Source organism: Trachymyrmex cornetzi, unplaced genomic scaffold (genome assembly GCF_001594075.2).
Source record: "Trachymyrmex cornetzi isolate Tcor2-1 unplaced genomic scaffold, Tcor1.1 scaffold133, whole genome shotgun sequence".
NCBI classification, from domain to species: domain Eukaryota; kingdom Metazoa; phylum Arthropoda; class Insecta; order Hymenoptera; family Formicidae; genus Trachymyrmex; species Trachymyrmex cornetzi.
In genome coordinates, this window is record NW_017295906.1 from 257911 (window position 1) to 263905 (window position 5995).

Genomic DNA, 5995 nt, shown 5'->3' on the forward strand with positions numbered 1-5995 from the left:
TTTCATACCATAAAAATTATGTCTAAGACATTTTGTCGAAAAATGAATAGTTTCGGAAATAATTGTTTGCTTCCATACTTTTTCCCCACCCTGTATATTGTAACGTAATTGTCTTGTGAAAAAAGAATTATTTTCCTTATTTTTAATTATAATGTCCTAAAGTTACATACATTTTACATATTTTATGAATAAAATTTATGACTGCTACATTTATGATACAATATAATTTATATATATTTATAATTGATATTGTGTATAATTTATTTATTCATATAAATTATGTGCATATATGTGTCGACATAAACTCAATTATTAATAAGAAATAACAATAAAATTACTACAGAAATTATATAATCATTGGGACTAATCCGAGGGGGTAACCACTCTTGAATTCCGGTGTACACTCTGTCAGAAGTCCGATGAAGTCCGGTGAATTCTCGTGAAATCCGATGAATTCCGGTGAAATCCGACGAATTCCGGTGAAATCCGATGAATTCCGGTGAAATCCGTTGAATTCCGATGAAGTCCGATGAAGTCAAACGAAGTCCGATGAATTCATGAATTCCGATGAAGTCTAATGAATTCCAGTGAAGTCCGATAAAAGTCTTGAAATCTGAAATCCAGGTGTACACCTATTTTTTGAGTGGTTATCCCCTCGGACTAATTATATACAATAACATATACTATATTTTTTCTATATTCTCGAAAATACTAAAAACATCTCGACGTTACGGCTTTGAAAATATTGATTTTGCTAAATAAATGAAAAAACATTACACGCACATACACAAGTCGCACATCACGTAATAAAAAAGTTCTGTTCTCTAATTCTGTAAAGCGCGAAATAAATTATACGGAAGATATGTATGGAACATAATTATTATTATATTTCCAAAATTTTGTCCTGCGTTTCTCCTTCCTCTCTCTTTCACCTCCTTTCTTCGTAATTCTTTTCCTTTTTGTCTCTTTGTCCCTCTAGGAGAGAAGCAGTAAAGAAAGAATTCCGATGAGTACGAGTCGCGGCCCGTCGCGGCCTCGCAGAGCGCTAATGGGAGGAGTTCATTAAGATCGCGCGATTAGGACGTCTTATCGCGGCTAACCGAGGCTCGTTACTTTCGCGTGACGTCACTTCCTCTCTCTCTCTCTCCCTCGTCCCTCCGGATCGCTCCACTCCTCTTCTATCCCCCCCTCTCTCTCTCTCTTTGGATTTTTTGCCGAGCACCGCACGCTTTGTTCTCCGAATTTCGCTTGTGATCCTTCTCCAATGAGTCGACCGCCGGCGACGAGGAAATTTTTGTATCGTAGGATATGCCGGGAGGAATTCTTAAACGGTTTATCTCGTACAGGATGTCGTTCGCGGCCGACGCACGTAAGTTCGAACGATGAATTTGATTTTATGAGCAATTTTTCCTTTGAGACTGATTCGTGATTTATGAATTAAAACTATCTAACGAAGTCCTATATTAAATATTAATGAACTTTTCATGTTGTAAAAATAAATTATGCGGGCTAAAAAATTTTGTATTAAAATAGCAATAATTTGATATCATTAATGTTTTTTGATATATTGTTAAGTAAGGATCAAATTTAAACCAATTTCTTCAGTTAAATAACATTTTGTTATTTTCAAGCGCCAAGTGTTTCAAAATGTATTATTTTAATACAAAGCATGTGAGTTAAAAAAACAACGAATATAATTTATCCATTTCTGCAGTTGAATTGCTTAGCTTAAAGCTAAACAGTGTGTGTGTGTGTGTGTGTGTGTGTGTGTGTTTAGCTCTATATTAACGTTTGCATTTATTAAAGAATAAATTAAATTTGAATCATAATAATATAAGATATAATTTACAAACAATTGGAATGTATTTACCAACGAAGTTAACTGTAAACTTTTGACTCTGAATTTGAGATAATTTGAGTTCTTCTCAGTGCGAAAGTTTTCATTTAGTTCCCATTTGACATTAGCAACCGTGGAAGTTGATATTAACATTTTACTTGTAATATTTTATTTATTTTTGAAGCCACAGAATTATTTTTATTATAATAATAATTACTTCTATATATATATATATATATATTAAATCTATAATTTTGATGTTATAAAATTTATGAATTATTCCTTTTTCAATTATCTCTTTTTAGTGATATAATTATTTACTATAAACAGCGTATTTTTTTCTTGTTACTTCGAATGTTGTTAATCGAGTTCTGTTAATTTTTTCATTTCTTTTCGCTATCAGAGATATTACATTTCTTTCTTTAATTAAATCGCTTCTATTCAAATGCTTAGTAAACTATCTTACAATTATCTTATAATTAGCATCCTGCCTTGATATTGAAACTTCACTTGAGTCATCTTTGCCTCGTTCTTAATGCAATTGGTTAATTAAGAGGCGAAAACACGCGTCCCTCGCGAATTGTACTAGTTCGCGAAAAAGTCGTGGTACGATCTATAATAAAAATCTACAGATTATAATCAAACGCGATGCGAATAGCGGTCTTATCGAATACAGCGATAGCATCTCGAGGACATTTCTGTTGTCGTTTGGCCGGCTGATAGAGCGCGATAAATCGTTCAGATGACGATTAGCAAGAAAGACAGATACGGTCGCAGATCATATCACGATCACACATCAATTGATCGCCGATCGTGATAATCGATACTCCGATCTTCATCTCTCTCTCTCTCTCTCTCTCTCTCTCTCTCTCTCTCTCTCTCTATCTTTTTCTCTCATGAACTTTGCTTTTGCTCGCGATTATCGATCGCCTGCCAGGCGAACTCGACGCGAAAAGATTAATACAGCGGAGAACCGTTTAAACTTCCAACAATGAAGGCATTCTTTATATTGACGATTAGCATTGACATCTTATTGTCGAGTCAAAGGCGGTTCCCGATTTTTCGACATTAAAAAAAATGATGTTACATTAACAAGCATAATATTGCTTAGAAATAACATTTGTGTCATAACAGTTCTAGAAGAGACATAACTTTAATTCTGATTTAAATTATAGTTAACAGGATAATCAAATAATGTATTAATATAATAATAATAATAATAATAATATATCAGTATATTTATGTCAATACATTTAATATATAATATTAATAATGATATTGTTAATAGATATCACAGCAATATAGATCACAATATCATTTTATAAAGCTTCGCCCAAAACCGAGAAACATTGTTATCGGCATTGTACATAAGACAAATGTAGGAAACAAACGTGGGTGACAGAATTTGAGTATAACTACTATATATTTTCATTTCAAGATTTCTATCCGACATAATACATTCGAAAGTGTCTCCGACCTCTGACAATGGTGTCGACTATTTTTTTCATACGTATTTATACGATGACACTAATCGCCGACATTCTTTTGATCTTTACCATCTTAAAATCGAAAACATAAATGTCTAAACAACATTATCGTCAATGCTATCTATAGTTTTAAGTTGTTTTCGATATTTGTTTACAGTACGTGTGCGACTCACTGGATCCAGTAAAATGTCTGCTAATGCATTCCATATTTTTTTGGGACATAGAAAATTAAATTCTGTTGAATATGTACATTGATGGCGGCACATGTTTTCGACAGTATTTCGTTCGGCCTAGACGAGATTATTTTACATAGCCAACAGATTATTTTACATAGCCAACAGATTATTTTACAATAAAAGAGACTCTCATGTTTCCGTATTGAGATTATCTTTAAGAACTCTCTAGTCTTTCGACTTTTTTTTAGGACATCAAAAGACGTAATGGAAAATTTTTGGTACCGTTTGTACCAGCTGTTTACTCTCAACGTTGCTCTTCTCACTGGCAGATTGCTGCCCTTCGGTTACCCTGAGGCAGGTATCGCGAGAGACTATATATCCTACCTGCGAAATCGCGCGAACGAGAGAAGCTCGCATGATCCCGGACGTCTTAATTAATTCCACTGGGCCGACAGGGATCGCGGGGGCTCTCAATCTCCGTCTATCCCGTACCTTCCCCTCGGTCGCCTCGCCGCTTCCCGCGATTTCATAAATAAAGATACGAACGAGGGACTGCGAATAAACCCATCGCGAGAGAGCAGAGAGAGAGAGAGAGCCCACGGCGATCTCTCGGTACCCCCCGTCCTCTTCCCCCACTCCCTGTAATCTCGACTGCGACGAGAGGTACGAGAAGAAAGGGTCGCGGCGCAACGTACGGGGGGAGGGGAGGGGAGAGGGTGGCACGAGGTGTAGGATACGGTGAAGATCGTCCGACCGATCGATCCATCGATGGATACGTTCCGTCCATCGGTAACACGCCTCTTCCGATCTCACCTTCTCATGAAGCCTCGTAAGGGTTCGAAGGACGAAGGAAGCAGAGAAGGGGAGGAGGGAGGAAGAGAGAAGGAGAGCCCCGAGGGGGCCCTCGTTGCACAATTATCTCATTTACCGATCGGACCCTCCCACGTGTTAATTTGCTTGTTGGTTAACCCGCCCGTCCCCTCCCATCCCTTCATCCCTTATCGGTTATTTCGCTCTCTCGACTTTCGTGGAACCCCTGTATGCTTCTCTCCCTCTCTCCCCGTCTCTTCATCCTTTCTTTTTTTTTACCTTCTTTTTTCTCCGAAGGTTCGCTCCCTTTTCTCTTCCGTTCTTCTTCCTTCCGTTCCGCTCGGATGGAATCGCCGCCGTCGATCGCTCCAAAATGAATTCGACCGTCACCGAGCGAACTGGCGATCGATATAATGTAGAGACCAATTATCTCTGGCACGCTGGAAGAAACATGGGCATGAATGTGTGCACGCACGTTTTCATCAAGTCGAACACTTGCTGATTGTATTTGGGTCGCTTATGATCCGATTAAATCTTTCGAAAATCTCTTCACACGTGTATAATATATTCGCCGATATTGACATATAAAAATTGCTTAATATCACATTTACTCTTTTAAGATGGTTTTTTTTTTGTCGAAATGATGAGTTTAGTAACTAACGATGCACTAAAAATTTGTTTTTGTTTGATAAACCTCAAAACAATTAATTACTTTGAGCACGATGTTCTTTGTATACAAATGTAGATCTTTCGTTTGCTATTTTTTTGTTCTTGTAATAAAAACGACTTATTTTTCTTTGCCCAATTGGATGATTTGCACCTTTTTTGGTATAAGAAAAAAAGTCTGGCTGTTGTGAAGCACCTCGATTTATTGTATATTTTTGGAAGAAGTGGTAATAAAATAAAAAATTAAATAATATATTAAAATTGTTATAAAAATAATTACTTTTTTCAAAACTGTTTTTAATTTTTTTGTTAGATGTAGAACGTTTACGTCAAATTGTGCATGAGAGTGCATTTTTTATATTTTTGGCCAAGGCTATAATATAATTATTATATGTAATAATAATATGTGATATACATTATTATCAATAATAAGATTTTATTAAGACCGACATGAAATTAAATACTAAGTATAAGCATATTCAAGCCTATAACAATCAAAGCTAGATCTTCTCAATAATGTATATATTACCATATTTTTGTAGTTATTCAAACTGCGCGTTGAAATTTTTCCGGACTTCATCTAACGCAATTTAACTTGTAATATTATAGCAGTAGTTTAATTGCGTTTGAAAAAGTCCGGAAAAATTTCGGCGCGCAATTTGAATAACTACAAAAATATGGTACATATCCATGTACATATATAGGATATAGATAATTCACTGTGAATTATTTAGGCATTGAGAAGATCTAGCTTTGATCGTTATAGGCTTGAATATGCTTATACTTGTATATATTATTATAAGAATTTTTAATATAAAATATGTACATATTTCAAAACAAATTATGAGCAGTAATATTCGTCAATAATAATACTTATTCATATTCTTATTTTTCAAGATCGTATTCAGTAAAGTCTCAAGATGATAATACCGCTATACATATAATTGGTTTATGATATCTTAAGACTGTACTTAAGATAATTTTAAATACAAGACTGAATTATGAATACCAGCCATAGA

The 5995-nt window shown here is 35.2% G+C and overlaps 1 protein-coding gene across 1 annotated transcript in view; it reads left to right on the forward strand.

Moving 5' to 3' along the window:
• ush (Zinc finger protein ush) overlaps positions 1–5995 on the forward strand; it is a 100048-nt gene that overhangs the window by 427 nt on the left and 93626 nt on the right. The window lies entirely within an intron of this gene.